At 44.9% G+C, this 22,214-nt stretch overlaps 1 long non-coding RNA gene across 1 annotated transcript in view; it reads left to right on the top strand.

Annotated features, from left to right (window-relative positions):
• The window catches only part of LOC129127133 (uncharacterized), a 31,883-nt gene extending 17,551 nt beyond the window's left edge, over positions 1-14,332 (top strand). The window contains exons 7-10 of the long non-coding RNA XR_013184500.1: positions 135-436; positions 4,516-4,770; positions 12,453-12,594; positions 13,292-14,332. This is a non-coding gene — a long non-coding RNA (uncharacterized LOC129127133). The remainder of the gene's footprint in view (positions 1-134; positions 437-4,515; positions 4,771-12,452; positions 12,595-13,291) is intronic.
• Positions 14,333-22,214: the final 7,882 nt, after the last annotated feature.

Raw genomic sequence — 22,214 nt, 5'->3', positions numbered from 1 at the left:
CCAAAGTGACATCAAACTCTGTCTGTCAAGTTTGTTTTTGTGAGTTGTCTGAGCACAGGCAGTTCTTTGGTGAAATTACTGCTTTTCAGCTGTTTGTTTCAAGTCTCACTTTCAAAATTCTCCTGTTTTTCCAGAAAATCACTGCTGGAGTACATTTGAGGAGGACCTAGCTTCTAGCTATCTGTGTAACTGGTGAGATCAAAGAACTTTTACATGTGCTTGCTTTTAAACTTCACTGAATCCAGAGCTGGGCAGGGAGAGGCAAGGAGAAGAAGAGGCAACTCTGGAAGACTGAGGCAGTGCTGGAAAAGTGTTCCCAGATATCTTCCCAAAGAGCAGAATCTGACAGTGTGGCTGTTTGCTGCTCCTGGAAAAGCTCCCTGTGTGTCCAGCCACATGCAGACCTTAACTCATCACCTGGCCATGGATCACCAAGGTGAGATTCCCTCTGTTTCAGCTTTGTGAACATGCTTAGAAACACACAACATGTTTTTTGTCTAAAGCCTGGGCATAAACCTCTATCCTAAACGTGGTTAAAAGTGGCTTAGGAAGGTTTTTCACACGCTGGCAATGCCCTGGGCAGTAACCTGGCCCAGGCTGTGCCCAGTCACCAGTCAGGGCTGGGGGGCTGCAGGAGCATGGGGCACTGGCTGGGCCCAGATCAGCTCTGCAGCTTGGCATAGCATCCTCCCTGGAAGGTGTGGAAGAGGTTTGGAGAGGCTGCAGAGCCTGCAGTGCAGTGTGGTGGTGTTTACAGGGGTCCCAGGACGAGGGAAGAGATGAGAATCTTGACTCCATGTTTCAGAAGGCTGATTTATTATTTTATGAGATATATATTATATTAAAAGAAAATTATATACTAAAACTATACTAAAAGAATAGAAGAAAGGATTTCATCAGAAGGCTTGAAAGGAAAGGAATGGAACGATAATAAAATCTTGTGACTGACCAGACAGTCCAAGACAGCTGGACTGTGATTGGCCATTAATTAGAAACAACCACATGAGCCCAATCACAGATCCACCTGTTGCATTCCACAGCAGCAGATAATCATTGCTTACATTTTGTTCCTGAAGCCTCTCAGCTTCTCAGGAAAAAATCCTGGCAAGAGGATTTTTCATAAAATATGATGGCTGCAGTGCAGGGAAGTCGGGAGGGACACAGAGCTCTTGGGTGGTGCCTGTGCCCACAGGGAGCTGTGCCTGTGCCCTTGAGTCCAGCTGTGCCCATGCAGAGCCCCAGGTGTGGGCACAAAGCTCTGGCTCTTTGTGGCACTGGGGTACACCTGATTTATCTGACCACGCAGGGGGCACCAGGCCATGTGTTTGTGGCTGTTGCTACTTCTGTTGGAAAAGCAGACCTGTCGTGTCTCATTTGGGCAATGCATTGCAAGCCTCAAATTGTACATGAAATCCATGGTGAAAAGCAGTTCAAAATTCTGTGCTTGAGTGTATCCTGTGCCCTAGAAACTGTTAAACCTTTTCATGTAGGGGCAGGAGGTTAGCATATCCGCAGAGAGAGGGAGACTGCTGCTGGTTTAGCAATAGATTAGTTGATGTAAAAAGCTAAAGGTCTTCTCTGTGTGTTTTAACCTCCTAAAGCCAGTTGGAAGTTGGGATATATAATCTAAAGGAACTGGAAGAAGTGTTTAATAGCCCAAAGACAAGGGTCAAAATGCAAAACCTCCAGCATTTATGTTGTTCCAAAGGAGATGGGGAAAAATCAGATTCCCCAGTGCCAGCAAACAAATGTGGAGGATAACAGAATGTGCTGTGTGGGAGTGGAAATTCTGTGCCCCAGCTACAGGGCAGAGGGTTTTACTTACAACTGATGTGTCCAAGAAAGAGAAATTAGGGGACTTCTATGTTTTGGGTCCAGTAAATGCTAAGGAAATGTATTTACCTAATGCATCTCTGTTACAAAATCAGTCCCAATGCTGTTTTCAGCTGTAGACAATGGGTTGTGCACAATTATGATCTGTTAAAACAAGACTCAAAGCAGGATCTTTGATGCTTTCTGATCTATCCCCACCAGGCTGGAAAGGGCAAAGCAGCTGCAGTTGAGTGCAGACATTTGGGCAACCTGTGTACCTTTAGCTTTCAATATGTTGATTCTGGGGCTTTTTAAAAAAAACTTGTTTTTTTGTTTTTTTGGTTTTTTTTGAGCATTCCCCCTTCATCAGTTCTGTGTTGGCAGATGGGAAAGGAATGAGAATTCTTCTGGCTGCATATGTTTCACCTAACAGTGGATATTTGGTACCACCCAAGGTTTTCTCCAAATCTAAACTAGGTTAGTCCTGTACCTCCTGAGCAGACAGGCTGTCTCAGCACAGTAAAGTCTGAACTTGTCATATTTGATAAGACCTGAGCTTGTTGCAATATGAAGTAAAATTTAATGAGAAGGAAGTGTTACTTTCCAACCAAATGGGGTCACTTTTCCTTTGTTGAGCATAATCCTTTATTATACCAGCAGATTATGGTACAAAGTCCATTTAATTTCCCACACATAATGAAGACAAGCACTCATGACAACTTGTAATCGCTCTTTGGCAAGTAAATATTTAATTTTTGAATGAATATGATTGTTGTTAGAAGATACAGAATTATTCCCTGGGTGTTATAACAAAATTAAAGAAGTACAACCATGGTGGATTTGTACAATGCATTTGTAAGTGCAGCAAGAAAGGGGGAAAATAAAAATTTCACTAGGGAGAGGCAATGTTTTACACAATTCCTGTGAAAAAGGTGAGCCCATGTATGGGATGAACTCTATGAAGAATCTGGGCACAGGAGGTTGAGATTTGTGAACATTCACTCCATGGCTTATATCAGCATTTGCAAAAGCTGCAATGAATATTTCCCCTTGAAATCAAAGGAATTATCAAGGGTGCAGATGTAGAATTTCATTGAGATATTCTATACAGTCATTACAATACACCCAAGTTTTGAAGCATCTAGATCTCAGGATGCCCTATGAGCAGAATAGAGTGATATAGCTCACTGCATCTGCAGAAGGTCTCATGAAATGCAAAATAAATAGCTGAAAGAAATATTCTTACTAGGGGAAAAATGAGGCTTCAATGTGTGTCATAAATTTAGCTAACAGAATCCTGAACAGGGATAGTGGTTATGGATTCCAACACCACCCCCACCTCCGCTCCAGCAGCAACTAAATCTTCCTTCCTTTTCAGCAAAGTCCTCTCAGAACAACCCCATTCCAGCAGTGATGCTGACATCCTGATCCTGCTGCTGTGCAGGAGCATTCTCAAGGTCACTGTGGTCTCTAAAAACTCTTGGTGATGTCAGTTGGCATTTGGGGGCTGAGAATGTGATGCTGCTGTGAACCACCACGGCACGAGGGAGACAGGCTGAATGCACAGGATATGCCATTGCTCTTTTTTGTGAAGGCACACAAAATATGGCACCAAGCCTTCTAGCTCCATTTCCAGTGACAGGCAAAAACCTTGGGAATCCTCAGGAGCAGGCTAATGAGAACCTCATGACATTCAGTGAGGTAAAACACAGCCAGTCCTGCCCTGGGGACACATCAGCCCCATGGGCTGGGGACTGACAGCTCAGGGAGCTCTGCAGAGAGGACCTGGGGCACTGCAGGTGTATTTGAGGTGGTGACACCTGCCTGTCACTTGTTTTGGGCTGTTCAGGTGTGGCCACAGGTCAGAAACTGCACTCAGCACTGTGAGGTTGAAGCTCCAGGTGGACACCGTGGGTTTGGTGTGTCCCAGGGCCACAGAGAGGTGACCAAAGTGGACACAGTGGGTTTGGTGTGTCCCAGGGCCACAGAGAGGTGACCAAAGTGGATACCACGGGTTTGGTGTGTCCCTGGGCCACAGAGAGGTGACAAAGGTGGACACCATGGGTTTGGTGTGTCCCTGGGCCACAGAGAGGTGACCAAAGTGGACACCATGGGTTTGGTGTGTCCCAGGGCCACAGAGAGGTGACCAAAGTGGACACAGTGGGTTTGGTGTGTCCCTGGGCCACAGAGAGGTGACCAAAGTGGACACCATGGGTTTGGTGTGTCCCAGGGCCACAGAGAGGTCACCAAGGGGAGCAAGTCCAGCAGAAAGTCAATGGGTGCTCAGGAGAGTGCAGCACGTGGTGTTTCAGGAGAGGCTCTGAGAGCTGGGTTTGTGTATCCTGGAGGAGATAAGGGGGCATCTAATCACTGTCTACCATTAATGGAAAGGGACAGGATGGATTCAGACTGTCACAGTGTGCTGCACAAAGACAAGGCAGTGATCATGCACTGCAGCAAGGGAAATTCCTTCTGTTTGTGTATGGGAAAAGTCCTCAGAATAAGGGTTATGCAGCACAGGAACCATATTGGGGAGGCTGTGGGCTCTCCATCCCTGAGATTTATCAGAAGAGAACAGGAAAGGCCCTCAACAACCTGCCTTAGCATAGAAGTAGTCCAAGCTTTAAACAGAAGGCTGAACTGGAAGCTTTCATAGGTCCCTTCTCACCTCAGTTATCCTCTGATTCTCTGAATTTATTTCAGGAAGCTGCTAATACCTGTGAAATTTGGTCCTACCATGAAAAACTGGTTGTTAGTATGGCACTCCATCCTTCAGTAAATATGTTCCATGTAGATATTTATAGTCCTGCCTGCTCCCTTCAGTGAGAACAGGACGTTCTTCCTCCCATGAGCTCTGTACAGCTGCCAGGAGAGATGGTGGAAGCCTTTCCTCCCCTCACCTACTGTGGATGTTCATTGGTTTCATTTCCACAGCCCCTGCAATACCCAAGGATCTGTGTAAGTGTTTGAAAGGATCTAATTTAAAAAGATAACTGTCTCTTCTAGGCAGTGCTGGTATCCGTGGGTGAGTTTGATTGGCTTGCAGACCATGTGTTAATTTTGGGGACAAGAATAAAAAGAGGAAAAAGCCAGTTCCCATCTGCTCACTGAGCTGCTCCTATCCTTGGGGACACACAGCTCGTGTCCTGGAGCTCTCTGACAGTGCTGTGGGGTGGTTCCAGGCAGATGTGGGGTGATTGCTCCCCTCCCTCTCCCTGCCCTTCCTGGTATCCCTGTGTCCATCCTGGAGCAGTGCCCAGGCCACCCTTGGAGCCCCCTTGGGGCTGAAATAAAAGGGAATTGCTTGGACACCAAAAGCTTCCATCAGGTGCACCTGGTATTTGTGAGAACTGTTCCCTGATGATGGGTTTGGTACAGAGCAACAGGAAATTCTCAGGAAGGTTGGATTTCAATGGGGATGACTCTTTTTCCCTGCCAGCTGTTTCTCTCTTAGCTGTGTTCTCTCTAATGAAATTGCCCATTCAGCGCTGGGTTTGTAATTTAAACTGAGTGCTATAGATTAACAGTTGTTGCTGCTTTATTATTGAAATGAGAGTCATGAGATCAATTTAACTGTTCCTGGCTTCATTATTTGCTTAAGACAATAGACTTATCTCTGCAAATTCTATTGCTTTGTGGGTATTTTTAGCTTAATTATCATAGATATTAGCAACAATCAACAAAGATTTCTTAGGTGCAAGTGCTTGCTCCTTGGAACACTAGTTTTTTATAGATTTTGTACTTTTACCTTGTCTTCCTCTTTTGTAGTCAATCCAGTCTGCTCTCAGAAAAAAGCAACCAAACAGGAGCAACAAGCAAAAGGAAAACAATCCAACTCACTTTGCAAAGACTTAAATGTTTTCTCAGTAGTTTATTTTCAGAATTAAATGAATAGTGAAGGTTGTGTCTTCTGTTGTACATGTAGGTAAATATTCTGGCAATTGAGCCTGTGTAGGTACAATGGGCACTACAGCTGTTTTGGAGGGGAGGGGTATTTGAAATCATTCAGGATAAATTAAAAGCTTACTTTGACATGAGCTTTCAGTAAGGCCTGCCTGATTCCAGGTTTCCCTTGCTTAGCAGAGCACCAAAAGCCAAAGCCAGGCCTTTGCCCCAGGGTTTGTGGAGCAGCAGGTTTGTCCCTCCCAGCCTGGCCAAGCAGTGCCACAGGTCCCCAGGCAGAGGCTGGTGCCTCCAGAGAAGGGAAGCAGAGTCAGGTTCATTCCAGCTGGATTGGCATAGAAACAGAGCCTCTGGTATTGCCAACAAAGTTGAAAACATATATTTCAGTGTAACTTCCTAGACTCCTAAATCCTTCACTCCCCTATAACAGGATTCATGTCCCCCAGCTGGCTTAGAGCAGGGGTGGGAGGTGTCAGGGAATGTGCTCTTGGTCCACTGAATGCACAGAGCTTTGGATCCTGGCATGAGTTAAAGGTTCTTGAACAATTTTATGTGGAACGTGTAAACAAAAGTCTGTCTGGTGGGTTGAAGGATAGCTGGATACCCCAGCAGAGCAAAGAAACCCATCTGCAGTGTTGTTTACACCACCTCTTCCATTTAAAATATAGCAGGAAAAAGTCTTATTAACATTTCTGAAGGGTGTTAGTAAAAGGACTAGACAGCTTCCTGCATTTGAAGTGTCAAAAAAGCAATAAAGCAATTTTAATATCTAGTTTCATATAAATATGTTTATCTTCCAGTCAACATTTTACTAACCATTTAGATTATTTCTAGATACATTAACCATAATTGTTGAAAACCTCTTAGACTGCTTTCAAACTGCATCCCTCACAATATTCTAAGATTTTTTTTTTTAATAAGCAGAATTATCCTTATGTCACAGATTTGGACCTCATCCTCTCTCTGTATTTCCTGCTTTCCCCCTTCTCCCCAAACAGGTGAGACAGTAGGAAAGCAGGGCTAATTTTATATCCATTTTAACAGATGACAGACTAGTAAAATCTGGTGGAGATTCTGTGGGGGCTCTGTTCTAGATTGCACCTCAAATCTTGTAGGACTTAGGTGGCTGGATATTCTGCTGCATTCAGGCTAAAGTATTTTGCCCAAGGATGCAAAGAATAATTAAAAATCATTACACAAAATCGGGTTCAATGCCACTTCCATTGGAGTGTGCTCTTAATTGCTTTACTTTTAACATATTGGTTCAGAATTTGGATATCCTTCTGGATAGGTGAGCTTTGGCATGGTCCTTGTCAAATGAAGCTTTCCTGGCTGAATTTATGATGTCCAGAGGTCACTCACAGGCAGGAGTAAAAGTATATGTGTGGCTTTTTGCTTGATTGGTTTCTGTGCAGGTGAGACAGAGCCAGACTGCGTCCATGAGCCAAACACTGGATTTGGTGTCTAATCCCAAGAATCCAGAGGGGATGCAGGTGGGAGCTGGGGCCCAGCAGCTGTGGCTGTCCCCACATCTGGATGCCGAGCAGCAGTGGTGGCTGTGCCCACATCTGGAAGCTGAGCAGCAGTGGTGGCTGTGCCCACATCTGGATGCCAAGCAGCAGTGGTGGCTGTGCCCACATCTGGATGCTGAGCAGCAGTGGTGGCTGTGCCCACATCTGGATGCTGAGCAGCAGTGGTGGCTGTGCCCACATCTGGATGCTGAGCAGCAGTGGTGGCTGTGCCCACATCTGGATGCTGAGCAGCAGTGGTGGCTGTCCCCTTCCCCTGGCATGGCCCCACACACAGCTCCTCTGCAGGATGCCACCTCTGCTTTTCACATTCTCCATCATTTTGCCTGCAGTAGAGAGGCTCTCTTCTTGAAAATAACAACAACCAAGATTTAATGAGGAGATTTAGCTTTCCTTTGATAAGACCATGGCTGTAATAGAGTTTGCCTGCCTGAATAGTCCCATGGCACAGGCAGAAATTCCAATATTTCCTTCTTTAGCATTATTTGACCAACTAAAAATTCAAGCCAAGGATTGCTTGCATTGAGAGAATACAAATGGGTTTTTTCTCAATATCAGAACAAAGAGATGCACACATAACTGTAGGTGGTATGGAAATGAGTGTTTGTGACTCTATAACAGCAGGATATAAATTGCTCCCAAATGATTGTTATTTTTTTTTGCCATGCCAGTTTAGCATCTCTCCCAATTCTGAGAGATGCTAAAGGAGACTTTTCAAGCAGAAGCTTCCAGTGAGACCGTGGGGTCTGCAGAAAATAACCGCAGACCAGAACAATTGAAAAAATATGTATTTTAGTAAATCCTGCTGCATGGAACAAGTGCTGCAGTGAGCTAACATTCACCCCACCTGAGGTGGCTCTGCAATTCACACCACCCCTGTACAGAATGCCCTTGTGTCTCCCAAATCTTCTGTCCCCATCTCCTGGCATGCTGTTCCTTGGCTGTGCTGGCCATGGTTGCTGCCCTTCAGTCTCACCTTGGAGCAGATTAGTAGAAACTTTCAGTGTGTGTCCACTGTGCATCTCTCCTTCCTTCAGTTGTTTTGTTGTAGCCATGATTTTGCTTCTTGACATAAATATCCTGCAAGTTACTAACCTGTCTTCCACCATCTGAAGGCAGATTTTTCATCTAGACCCTCTGGGGATGTCTAAAAGGAGTTCCAAAGGCTCTGTGTGCTGGGGGAAGGTGGCTCTGTGCACGTCACAGGACTTTTGGGAGCAGCACTAACTCATTCACACCTTGGTCAAATTAGCATTGACTAAGGAGGTGACAGAAACAAAAGATTTTCTCTTACAGCCATAATTCAAACTCTGACACTCACTGATTTGGATAAAAAGCTTTGGTTTTGTAGTAAATGCTCTTCTGCAAGAACCCACTGTTCAACAAGGTAAACACTGATTTAGAGCTCTAAATTCAGTCCATGGTCTGAGCTTAAAGCAAGTAATTTCTGTACTATTAATTTGATTTCTTGTGCCATGAGTACAGACCCCTCTTAAGTCCTTACTGTAATTTCTCTCAGGTTATATCTCACATGGAGGGGGGGTTGAATGCTACATTTTTATACAGAACATAGATTAGGACTGTACAATGAGATATGTTGATGCCACTGTGTGATAATATTTGATCTGTGTGGATATTTTTGTTCTTTTTGTGGTGCATGCATTGTGTGAACTGGAATAGAGCCTTGCAGCAAGAACCTGACTTGCAGTCCTGTCCCACACAGCCAGGAACCACAGCCAGGGGGAAAATTGTGCTCTTTGCACCCAGCAAAGTCAGGCTACAAGAGGGGACACACATTGGGTCCTAACTCAGCTGGCCCCAGTGGAGCAATGGAGAACTTGGAGAACATTAAAGAGTGTTTGCCTCTTGTTAGCAATCCCTTAGTGCACACCCTGCTCCATCCTTACTCACAGTCTGCTCTGGTTGTGTTGGGACAGGAGATTTTCCGTGTAATTAGCTGAGGCAGAAGGAGAAGAGGATGCCTACTGGTAATTTGAGTGCAGCTACAATGAGATTAACAGTGTGGGACAGCTGGGGTGGAAAGCCAGGTATGATTATTTTCCATTAGCCAAGCATTCCTCTTCCCTGATGAGAGTGGCTATTGCATGGCTCCTGCCAGATCCAAGGAAAACACATCTGTCCTCTTTGTCCAGGCAGTTTGTAATGTGCTCTGGGATTTTCTGAGGTGAGAAGAGTGTTTGTCACTGCTGTTCAGCTGAGAAATGTTTTAGGAAACAATTACCATCTGCCTACTGCCTGAAGAGCAAGAAAACCAATAAGTTCTGGTAAGGTAATGACCACAAATTTAGGTCACAGGTTTTCAATCAAACCTTGATTGAGATGAGGAAACCATGAGGGACCATTTAACATGACAGTAACTCCAATTACAGCAGCATCAATATCCAGCTGAAGCCAATGGCTCTTCTATTTCCCTCCTGTAGCAGCATCCTCACCAAGATGATCTCTGCTCCCTCAGCTTTCCTGCAGTGAGGATCCTTTGTCCCAGTGATTCATGGATGGGACAGTGTTCTGTGGGACAGAAGTTTTCCTCCTGTGATTTATCATCCTAAACCATTGCCAATTGCTGCAGTCTCAAGGCTCCTTCTGCAAGGACAAAGGACTCAGCCTTTGGTCTCACAAATACATTTGCTCACTGGAACTGGGTTATTATCCCATAAAACCTTTCATCCTGTTAATGAAGGGAGCATGAAGCATGTCAAATAGACAGTAATTGATATAAGCTGAATGCTGCAGCCTGGCTTGATAGGGAACGTTCCAGCCTACTTTATTTTCACAACTATCATCCTAAAAAATATTTATGGATGGGTGGATTTTCCTACTCTTCCTAAGGCTGAGAAGTAGGTGGCTGGTACAATCCTACCCATTTGTTTTCAAATAACTATTCATCATTGGATGGCTTTCTCAAAGGGATATAGAAACATCCTTTGCTCAGGATGGCAGAGAAAGCCAAGAAAATAATAGCATGTTTGTTTTTGCCTGGCTCATTTATTGCTTACAGTTTGTCTGTGCATTTAGGAAGACAAGGTGAATTTAAATGCAAAGCAGCAGAGAAATCCACTGAGGGGAAGATAAAAGAGTCTGAAGCCATTACAGACAAGTGGAATAATTGATGGTAGGAATCTGAAAAGAAAGTGCATAGGAGACTTAATGACATCTTGTCTTATTTTTGGGATGGTCATTTTCAATTGCCAACACTTGAGCATGGCTGGAATAGGGTACAACCATGCAGCCTCTGCTTATCAGGAGAGAAGAATTCCAGAGGCTCAGAGCCCTGAGAGCTCAGAGCAGCCCCAGCCCTGTGCTTGCTGCTCTGCTTCTGACCTCAGAGAATGCTCTGTGCAGAAAGCTTGGGTCTTCTCAGGGTGCTGTGTGCTCATCTGATCTTCCACACGCTGAAAAACAAAAGAAATGGGGATGAGAAAAGCCAAGTGGTTCTCTAAGTTTCTAATTTAGAGCCCCATGCCAGCACCAAATGCCATCTCCAGCACTCTGGCCACTCACTATCCAGCAGTAGCTACTTACACATTGCAGGGAAGTTATTCCTACAAGCTGATTATGAGAACAGATCAGTGCACTGGGGGTGTTAAAATGGGTGTGGTTACTGTGCTTTACCAGTGCAGGAGGTCTGGTCCTCTGACCTGAGCTCTCTGGGTGCCTTGAGGTTAATACCTCTGATTTCACTGTGGTGGAAAAGTACAGCAGCAACAGTTTTAGAACTACCCCAAGTGACAAAGAGTTGTTGTGCATTGCAAAACTTTCTGTTGCAGGTCATAAAGCTCAAGTGGAGAAATGCTTTCTCAGGTGATTGTTCACTTTTTGCTGCTAATTTTCAATATTAAGAATCATCTCGGCTGTGGTTAATGTTGAGTGATGTGCTGGTCCATCCAATGGGATAAGATGCAAGAGGTTCAATGACTTGGAGTGAGCTGAAAAAACGAAGGGAAAGAGCTGAACCAACCAGAACTTTATAAATTCACCTTATGATAATGAATACCTGCTCCCTTCCTTCTCAGAGGAATCAATTCCATTTTTCCATCCCGAGGGGCAAAGAAAATGCCAGTCCAATAGACTGTTAGTGTGGGTTGGCTGAAGCTGCAAAGAAAGAAAAATTGTCCAAGTGTCCATGTGAGAGCAAGAGCAGCTCCCATTCTGCATCACAATGGCAGTAGAAAATGCCCAGCAATTCTGCAGCAGGTTACAGGGTCACATCTCTCATTACTGTGGGCTATGCAGAAGGCAGAGTACATAACTACACATACCACAGTCCTGTTTGCCTCTCAAAATACTCCTTTCATTGCCTTTTTCTTCCTTTATTTTTAATGGCAATGGAATATGCTAAACTGCAAATGCTGGTGCTTGCTGTATTTTTCTTCATCCCTGGAGTTATATATTCATTTCCATCCTGTAAAAATAACCTGTTTATTCCATTTCTAAGTCCTGCATGAGATGGTTCTCATTTTCCCTGTTCCCTGTGGTTTTATCACAAGTGCCTGCCCACCTGTGTGCTTTGTCTCAGCTACAGAGCTTTCCTTCTCCAGAAAGCTGCCAAGCAGTTCTCTCCAGCAGCAGAGAAATGATGGTCAGTGCACAAGTCTCTTTGTGTTGAATTAATTGCAAGCCTCCTTACTAATTTCAGGGAAAGCAGTAGAGTGTCCTAACTTCTCCTGGGTGATTTGGGAGCTCCTTTATTCCTCTGCTTGTCTCCAGTCAGTGGAAATAGATGATTGTATGCTCTGTGCTCCCACCTCCACACACCTCCTGCATCTCACCCACCCTGGTCCCTGCAGGCTGTGCCAGCCCAGCCCATCTGCTGAGGGGGCTGCAGCCCTCAGCAGGGACCAGCAGAGCTACAGCAGCCACCAGGCTGCTCACCAGTGCCAGGGGATGGGCAAGCACTGCTGTTCTACCAGAGCAGACTGAGCCTGGATGGCCAGAAAAATCCACTTTCCACTCAAAAATGCTCTGAAGCCCAGGGATATGTCATTAAGGGGTGCTGGGATTCTTTATAGGCTGGCCAAGCAAGTCTCAGCCCCATGGTGGCCATAAGTCTTGGAGCTGGAGGCTGGGCTGGCTGTGCCCACTTGGCAAGCTACCTGCTCTTCCATAGTTGTACAAATCTTGGTTTCCAAAAATAAATGTAATTTTATTACCAGCTGCCTTATCATTGCTTTATTATTTTCCATTCAGAGCCTGCAAAATTGAATTACTGAGCATCCCCTAAATCTGCCACTCCTCACACAGCTCTGGTCTCTTCTGAACTCAACCAGAACCATCAGCTCTCAGGCAGGCATGTGCAGATGGATCCCTGGAGCATCTGTAGGACACATTTGTGAGTAATTACCTATCATCTAGAAGGTTACAGAGCAGCAGCTTAAGTGTGACCTGCCTTCTGCATTTATATCCAAGTCAGGACCAAGAAACATCTCTAGCAGATGGGAAAACTCTCCAGCCTCTCAAAGCTTCTCCAAGATGGATTATTTACTATCTAGCACCTCTCAGAGCAATGAGAGCTTATCCAACACAGTTTCTCCCAGGTCTGCATATTCTGCCTTCTTTATTCCATAAGGATCCCAATGAAGGTTCATCAAAACACTGAATGAGACACTAGGCAGCAGAAGGGATTTTTTTATTTTTTACCTGTTTTGTGACCTATTTTTTATTTGTATGCTGCTAGGAAGTTGCATGCCTGGTTTTGACATGCTGTGTGTGCCACATACAGAAAAGTTTCCTGAGCAGTTTATGCCAGAACCAGTCAGTCCCTGGGCTGTCTAACTCTGTGCTCATTCTGGTTATTTGCTGCTCTCAGAGCAGGACTGTCCCACACAAGGCAGACAAGTGCCACAGTCACTCTGACCTGCAGGACAATGTTGGGGAGGGGCCTTAGGATCTGTTGGGACCCTCTCCATGAGCCTCACCGGGAGCTTCACACACATCTCAACAAATTTACTCTTCTATCTCTAATATCCTTTTTTATGCCAAAGAATGGAAATATCAGCTTAGCTTTGTTTGGCTTTGCTGGTTTGCAGATTCAATCTGGATGCTGATCTGAAATGTCCTTTAGTGTGGAAAACACAGCTGCTGTGAGCAGAGGAAATGATGTAACCAGCTGAGTGAGTTTGTGGAGTTTGAAGAGGCTCCTCTGGACAGAAAAGGTGTTTGTGGCTCCTGGGGCTGGACCTGCACACTGCTCACTGCCTGTGCCTTCACTCTCAGCTGGCCTCAATCCACACCTGCACTTTGTTCTTAGCTTCTCCCAGCTGCAAAGAAGTCACCCAGATGGAAATCACTTGTTTGGCTCTCTGTGAACAAAACCAAATCCTTCTGGGGAGTTTCCATCCAGCCATCTAAAAGCTTGGCACAAATTTGGAAGTACAGAGGAATTTCTTGAATTACAACTTTCTAACAACATTTTCCAAAACTCACAGGTTGAATTTGGCCTGAGCTTTAGAAAATATCCTGGCAAAAACTTGTTAGGTGCAAGCTGTTTCCTTTAAAGCAACATGAAAAAAAAGGGAAAGCTGAGTTTCAGTTCTACAAACAGTTCAGTGCTGGCTCAGTGGCTCCACTCCACTCCTCTGTTGCCTCTTCCCTTTCTACCTGGAGTGCCTTGAGACCACACATTCAGAGATTTTGGGAAAATTTAGGAAGAACAAGTGCTGTGGAAATCTTATCTCATTATTTTGGTTTGGTTTATTTCTTTAAATCAATCAAACAGTTAAAACAAACCATGCATGCATTTGCAACACCACAGTTAACTACATTTTAGGGATGGTGATATTCATGGGCAGCAAAACCTATAGGAAACATATGAAGTCTCTCCAACTGTAGCCCCTATTTTTTCCCTCATGTCACAAAGTCATTGATTCTTTAGAATTTCCCAAATGTGTCCAGAGTAAAAGCAATGCCTTGCAGTGGGTTTGACACTATTTTTGCCATGGTCAAAGTGAAAGCTCCCATTGTCAGCAGCAAAACCCTGGAGGGAATGTGCCAGCCAGGAGAGATTAAATGTTCTTTGTATTGTACAGCAAAAAGCGTTGTAAGGTTGATTACAATAAAAGCTTTCCAAAGTGGCAGCACTGGGTTTCTTCTCCTTTTTTCCTTCCTTTAAGCTGTTATAAAAAGAAATAACATTTCAGCAAAGTGAATGGCCATTCAGTGCTCAGGATAAAATGTACATTCCTTTTTCAGGGACAGACAGTGACCACTGCAGTCCCTGGAGCTGAGTCTCTGGCAGAAGGCTGTGCTGCTGCCTTGAAAATGGGAAAAATTACCTTCAACATACCCTGGTGTTGCTTTGAGGTTGGACAGGTTCATGTCAAACTTCTTAGTCTCTCCAGAAGGCAGTTTCATTAATGCCACAGCAATCTGATAGGGGTGACACGACTAATGGAGAGTGTCTATTTGTTTGTAATATGCCTGGTTTAAAGTCAGAACACTGAGAAACAGAAATAGTCCCAAATATACTCACTGCACTTTGGAAACCTTTCAGACACCTCCAAGCAGCTGGAATTTCTCAAAGCCCTGCTGAGCTCTTGTAAATCCTGTCCTGTCAGTGGGTGAGACCTTGTTTTCCTGGGACAGACCAGTGAGAGGGGATCCCAGCCTCTGCTGAGAGCATTCACAATGGTGCAGAAGTGCAGAAATGAGTGCCACAGATCACTTACACTTTTCCTCTTCAGTTGACTTCAAGAAATTAAGAAATTAAATAAAATTTACTTTTGTTTATTTTGGGAATTCAAAGTGAAAGTCAGAAAATGAAAACTGAAACAGTGTTCTGCCCTGTTGAAATGAAATACATGACCTGCAATTCCCAGCCATCACCAGCACACCTTGGGTTAATGCAGCTCTGTGCTTATCCAATTAGGAAAGAATGGGGCAACAAACAAGATCTCATCAAGCTGATAGGCCAGGAAATATTTGATCTGAATTTTCTCCACAGAAAACCATTCTAACTGATATGAAGGCATCCCTGTATTTGTGGTAACTGCATTTTCTGTGAGCAAATCATCCTGATAGAAATTTCCCAGCTATCTTTTCCAGGAATAATTGGGTCATGATAATGCAGTGCCTTGAAGAGAGGCTGGAAAGATTAGGCATGCTTGCTTTGAAAAGATTAGCCATGCTTGTTTGGGAAAGGAGGGGTCATGATAAAAATAATGACTGCTTTATCTAAACATCTCAGAAATCTGTAATTGTGGTTTTATACAAGGGTGGACAGATATTTGTTATTAAAATGACAAGTTCAAACTCATAAAAGGGAAGGGGAATTTTACAAGATTTGACACTATTCCATCATTTGCAAGACAAGAGAGAAGTGACAAAGGTGGCACTGAACATCTGCAAGTCTGGAGAGCAAATGTTCCCAAATGGAAAGGAATGAGATAAACCTCTGTGTGTGCAAATGCCATAAAGACCAAAATGCCCCAAAGCTGTGTGGGTTTAATACTATTTCTTTTTCAGATGGCTGAGCACCAACAAGTCCAGGCCCCACATAAACCCACCCAGTTCACAGACAGGGCAGGGGAGAGGCCATCCGGGTCATCCTCCTCCAAAGAAATCACTGATGATCTCAGAAATGTTTGTTCAGCCTGTCTGTCAGCAGGGCTCACACACACCTGTGAGCACTTCACCTTTCCATTGGAATCAGCCCCCTCCATTTGCCTGGTGTAATGAATCAGAATTGTGGTTATTGACTCTTGGATTAGTATAGACATCAAGGATGCTGGATAGGACAGGTTATTTCCTCCTTCTACTCCCACTAGGGACAAATCCATCCCCCAGATTTTTAGGCGTTCATTGAGCCCACCACCATTTGTAGTAGATTTTTTTTTTTTGTTACCTTATATCATTATTGCCAGCCCCTAAACTAGACCAGCAATACACAAATATTTCTTTCACTTCACTAAAAGCACTTCAGGTTTGATCATCAGCTCAGGTGGCATCACTTTATGATCAAGGAGGTCAAAATCATCCTCTAGAGCCATGAATGTCTCAAGCTGGCTGTGGTGATGTGTCCCAGGTGAGGAGGGAAGGACAGGGAGGGGCCACAGGAGCAGGACTGAGCTCATGTGGAGCTCCTTAGGGAGCAATCAGGGCACTCTGCTGTTTAGGGGACTCAGAAATGTGAGTTCTCCCTAACAGGAGCAGGACTGAGCTCATGTGGGGCTCCTAAGGGAGGGAATCAGGGCACTCTGCTGTTTAGGGGACTCAGAAATGTGAGTTCTCCCTAACAGGTGGGAGAAGCTGTTGCTGGTGAAGGCTCTGTAGTGTATTTAAGGAAGGCTGGTGGATGGAAGCTTGGCTCATTACCATGTGCTCAGGTGGGAGCACTCCCCCAGGCTGGCTGGGGGAAGCAATCCAGCCCCTAGATCTGCTCTGGAGCGTTTCTTTCTGACCTGTTGCCTTCATGTTGTCATCGTTTGCTGCTAATTACTCTCTTCGTGCTTCTGGGAGCTGCTGTGTGGGCTTGGCAGAGGAGGCAGACTCAATATTCATCCTTTATGAGTTATGTGGTGCCAGCCATGCTGGGGCAGAACTGTTTGCAGAAGAAAACTTCTTGGTTTTTTTTTTTTTTCCCTGAATATCACTTTAATGGTTTATGAATACTTGGAAAAAGAATTTGTGCTTGAACTTTTCCATCGTTGCCTCCCTGTGAATGAATCCAAGCTGCACACCCCTGCTGGACAACTGCCAAGGTATGGATCTGTTTCTCACTGGAGCTCTGGCTGTGTTTCCTTTTTGATATTCTGGTGGAGCAAATAACAACATTTGCAATTCTCTTTCAATGCAGCAAAGTGTATCAGCAGTGTAGTTCTGCAGGTTTTCCTGGGTGGTGCAAAGTGTCTGATTCCCTGGGGAGGTGGTGTGGGTCTGGGATGGGATCCCTGCTGTCCTTTTAAAACTGTAAATCTTGGCATTGTGTGTTTGTGGGATCCTGCTGGGTCTCTGCTGGAGGATGATTTTGCCAAGGTTCTGCTTTCAGGGCTGGGCAGGTCACAGAGTGTTCCTGTGTGTGTGACTGAGCAATAAGTGTCCAGAAGCAGGGCTCACTTTGGGCTGCCTGTCTTTACCCTGTGGCCTGGTTCAGCTGCAGCTGTACTGATCACCAAAGATTAGGAGCAGGCCTGCCCTAAACAGGCCACAGCTGTGTCCAATGAGGGTGAGTGCTATAAAAGAGTGAGGTGGCTGGTGAGGAGGGAGCTGGAGTTTGTTGGCTGTGCTGTGAAGAAGAAGGGGTCAGAGCTGTGAGGAGATGCCCATGAGAAATCACCAAGAAGGTATGGGAGCTTTGCAGTAAGATGGCAACACTTCCTCTGGATCTGTGTGGGTGCCATCAGCACCCCAGGGCAGGGCCTCACCACCTCTCCTCAGCAAACCTCTGGTGTATTTTAATATGTATCTATTTTTCTTGTGCTGTTTCTGCTGAATCCAAAGGAAATGGTATCAATATGCAGCTTTCTAGAAGGAATCAATTATTGTTTTTCTGAGCAGCTCTCTCTCCCAGCATTGCTGGGAAGCTCTGGTTCCATGGTGTGAGCTTTGTCCCACTGCACAGCCCTTGCTGTTTGCCATGATTTGTCTCAGAGCCTGCAGTGAAATGTGGCACACTGGGGGCTGGTGCTCCTACACTGCAGTGCAGTGTTTCTTTTAGATATATGAGGATTTTAGCTGTAAATATGGGTATATGATATATTTGTGAAAGCATAACTACAGAATGTCCAGTTCCAGGTACAGCTGCAGTCAATTTTCTGAAAATCTTTGAAGATTTAACTTATTTAACCACTCCATTTAACTCTTTCAAACTTTTGTTGTGTGTTACTCCTCTCTTCTCCCATGAAAGAGTGATGAAGTCCCAAGCCATGTTGGCTTGGTGTTTGGGTGCAGATTGTGTCCAGAGGAGAGGGAATCTGTGAGCAGGTGAGAGAGCTCTGTGGAACACTGCTTCCAGTGAGCTCTGGGATATTCAATAGCAGCCCTTACCTTTGTCAAGGGCCACATCCAGCAGGGCTCTCTGTGGAGGGAGCTGTTTTTCCTGTGCTGTTGTCCCCATGGGGGGAGCTCCATTCCCTGGTTAATGGTGCCCAGATTCAGGAGGTCTGGCTGTCAGCAGGGCTCTCTGTGGAGGGAGCTGTTGTTCCTATGCTGTTGTCCCCATGGGGGGAGCTCCATTCCCTGGTTAATTGTGCCCAGATTCAGGAGGTCTGGCTGTCTTTACAGGTGCAGCAGCTTTTCCAGGCTCCCCAGTCACAAACTCACCTTGATGGGCTCTCCCACCCCCAGACCACCAAAGGTTCAGCCCCAGCTCTGGTGTTTTCCCCAGGAAAGGGATTTTCTTTGGCCACTCAGCAAATGGTGCTGCTGTGCTGGATGGAGGCAAAGGGGAGCAGCCTGTGGGAGCTGCCCAGGGCCAGCAGCCAAGCAGGGGCAGCACAGGGCAGGGGCCCAGCCCTGCTGCAGGAACCTGGCCTGGAGATCACCCAGCCAGCCTTGGATGGGGCTGCACTGAGGAGCACATCCCTCACTGCTTCTGGAGTTAGCTTGGTGCTTTTTCATCACGCTTGCCTGTGAGTGATGATTTCCATAAATTTGCCTGGAGGGTGTTTTGGTCTTATTTATCATGAGATGTGTCATTGCCTGCTTGGTGAAATCCTTTGTGGCACCAGGATGACAACAAATGCAGCACTTCTGATGGAAAACTGAATGGTCTTGTGTTGTCACTGAATCTTTACACCGAAAGCTTTGGGTGGTTTTTTTTTTTTTGTTTTGTTGGTTTGTTTTTTTGTTTTTTTTTTTAATGACTGCATAAAAAGAACTGTAGACAAAAATGTTTGTTTTGGGGGACAGCTGAATTTGGTTGAGCTGGACTCCTTGGGTGTCTCTGTGTCACAAGCATCATGCAATTGCTCCAAACATCTGGAGCTGCTGCTACAGCAGAGCCTCTGCAATGGGCACAGACCAAAATTAGGTCTCTGCTCTCTTGTAGCCGCTCAAAATCTTTATCATTTATTGCTCTTCCATGAATATTTTTAGTGGGATTCAGGTTCAGCCCCCTTTTCTGTTTAATTCTTGCCTGTGGGTGCCCTGTGGGACGTGTCTGAGGCTGCTGCCACCTCCCCACATCACATTAAATGGGCTCTGTCCCATGGGGCTGGGGTGGTGAGAGGTAGGTGGGTCATCTTTCATGTAATTAAGATAAGGCTGTAAGTATTTAAATATTGATTTTAATGAGAAGAACAATCCATTTACTTAAATACCATAGGTGGTAGTTTTTTCTTTCAAATATTTAAGGATAGTAGATGATGCCTTTGATTTTAATGAGACTGGATAACTTGGGGGGCATTTTGAGAGCACTTAGGTTTCAGAAATAATTTCTTACCTCTGGTGCCAGCAGTGATAGCACAGCAGTGGTTCCTCCAGAGCTCCAGGTCTTTAAATAAGAGTATTGATGATCTTCATCAATAAAGTGTGTGTGTGTCTAGTAAGAGCTTAGGCTAGAACAGTTTCATGTTTTTCATTCCCTGTCTCTAATTTACTTTGAATCTGCCCTCAGCTGATTATGTTCTGTGCAATAAATAAGTTCAAATAATGATTATGCAATTAATACACAAAGACTTGCTGCTATATGTAAACTAGGATGATATTAATACTGAGATAATGCTGACTTGGAATGTAGCTGCCATATCTACAACTGTATCTGAGAAAAGTGTAACATAAGATGCCTAACACAAGATCAAAGGCAAGAGCTTATCCCTGAGTGCTCTTATTAAACATATTTCACACAAGTCAGTTCTCAAATTTATTTTTCAATAGAGAAAACTTTCCTTTACTGATTTCTTTAAATTATTCAGTAGATGTGGACACCCAAGGTAATCTCACTCATCCAAATCATGTTTCCTGCAGTGAACACACTGCTAACACTGGTCCCCTTTTCAGCAAGACACTTGCAGTATGAAATCCTGTATCTACAGTTGCCTTTGTGGTTTTGACAACTCCAGGATTTCCTATAATACACCAATGTCTTCAGCCTCAGTCAGTGCTGGTAGAAAACCCTGGAGAACTCAGGTTAATGGGCCTTTTGTGAGGGGCTGGGACACAAGAGAACATGAGAAGGGTTTATGTCCTTCAGCCATCACAGAACTCAGAGCTGACTGTTGTGAATCTGGCTGGGGATGCAAATGAACTCCAGCCATGAGAATGGTCTGTGCAGAGTGCCAGGCTGATCTGTTTTATCTCCCCCCATGGCCCACCTTCACTGCAGTGTGAGGAGACACTCCCTCCTCCCTGCAGAGGGATCTGATCCCAGGCCTCTCTGTGACCCTCTAGTCTGCCTCTGTAAGAAAGAGAGAATAAACTAACAAATACTCTTTAATCCCTTTCACCTTACACATAAACACAAATCCCTTTACCTTACCTTAAACTCCTATATTAATGTTCAGGTAATAATTACTGAAAATGTTTTTTCCCCAATATTAAAATTTTTAATAAAACAGACACCAGAAATAGGAGAATGAGTACAGTACCTGTGAGCAGAACTGTCCCTGCTTCAGCCATACCTAGGACTGAGCTCTTAATTGTCTTCTGTCTTATTCTGTAAAGGAGAATTCTTAAGTCATCACAGTCCTTGTCATGACAGATGAAGGGTCTCTGAGACAGGAATGACAAAACAAAAAAAGCTGCACATTGTGGGAATATACTTGTTGTATGCTTTTAATTCAAAAAGTGGATTTGATTGCTTGAAATGCTTTCACCAGATCTCCATATCACTGAGTACTGAGGTGGGAGGGATTTCTTTATTTTTAATTTCTATTTTGTAACCCGTATAGGTTTTGTTTCTCCTGGTACAAATTGTTTGTAATGAACACAAGCCATCTGCACAGTAACCTGTGAGTTCCCTAACCCAGCACAGGCAGTGCAGGTGGATTTAGAGGCACCTGTGTCACTGTGGAGGTGACTGCAGGATCCCAGCACCCGTCTGGAAATCAATCCATGGCAGCAATAAACCCGGGCACCTGTGGGTGGCATTATTGGCCTGCTTTTCATTGCTCTGCAGGACAAGGAGCAACTCCCAGCCTGCAGAAGCAAGTATTGGTGCAAATGGAAATGAATGATGCACACAAGTTCAGCTTCTGACAAATTCCTTTCTTTGCAACACAGGGGTTTTGGGGAGAGAAACAGTGGTTATGACTGCTTTGTACTCCAGTTTCTGGCTGGTTATTACAAGCTGAATGAGGGAGTAGAGCAGGCTGGAGTGCTTCAGGAAAGCTGTTTGCACTTGCAAGGAGCACTGAGATCCCTCTATTCACAAAGAACATTTCTGAGTGTCTGTAAAACCCACCTACATCTGAAATAGGTCCCAAAGGTTATGTTGTCCATGGGATTGAGTGCATGCAGGCCAGGGAAAGCCACTGGGCTCTCTCCTGCTGTTTGGGGTGCTCTGTCAGCCAGACCCCCTCATTCTCCTCCCACTGTGCTCAGAGGTTTCTCCAGACCCTTCCCCACCTCCTCCTCTCTGTGACCCAGACCTGCTGTCTTGCAACACCATCTGCAAGAATAAATCCAGCTCCATCTCTCTGCTGGTGTTTCCCACTGCCTGACCCACATCTAAGAATTTCTGACACTTTTCAGAGTTCTGGAGCTGCCAGGTCCAGCTCCATGGAGCTGCAGACAGGTTAATCTGTATTCCCACTAGACCAGCAAGGACAAAATACTGTCTGTGGAGTTGAAGCCTTGTCCCTGACCGAGACTTTCATGTGGATGCTTTTATTTGGCCAATGTCTAAATCTTGCTGATTCCTGCTGCAAAATACTACCCCCACAATCATATATAAAAACAGGGTGTGAAACATTGTTTTATCATATTTCAATCAGTGGAGAAATTGTTCTTCTCTCTGTGGTGACTGTGTCTGCCTTCCTCACAGCATTGGGAAGCCTCTGCAAAGGTGATTTCCTC

Source organism: Agelaius phoeniceus, chromosome 16 (genome assembly GCF_051311805.1).
Source record: "Agelaius phoeniceus isolate bAgePho1 chromosome 16, bAgePho1.hap1, whole genome shotgun sequence".
In the NCBI taxonomy this organism is placed as follows: Eukaryota; Metazoa; Chordata; class Aves; order Passeriformes; family Icteridae; genus Agelaius; species Agelaius phoeniceus.
This window is presented reverse-complemented; position numbering and strand designations above follow the sequence as displayed.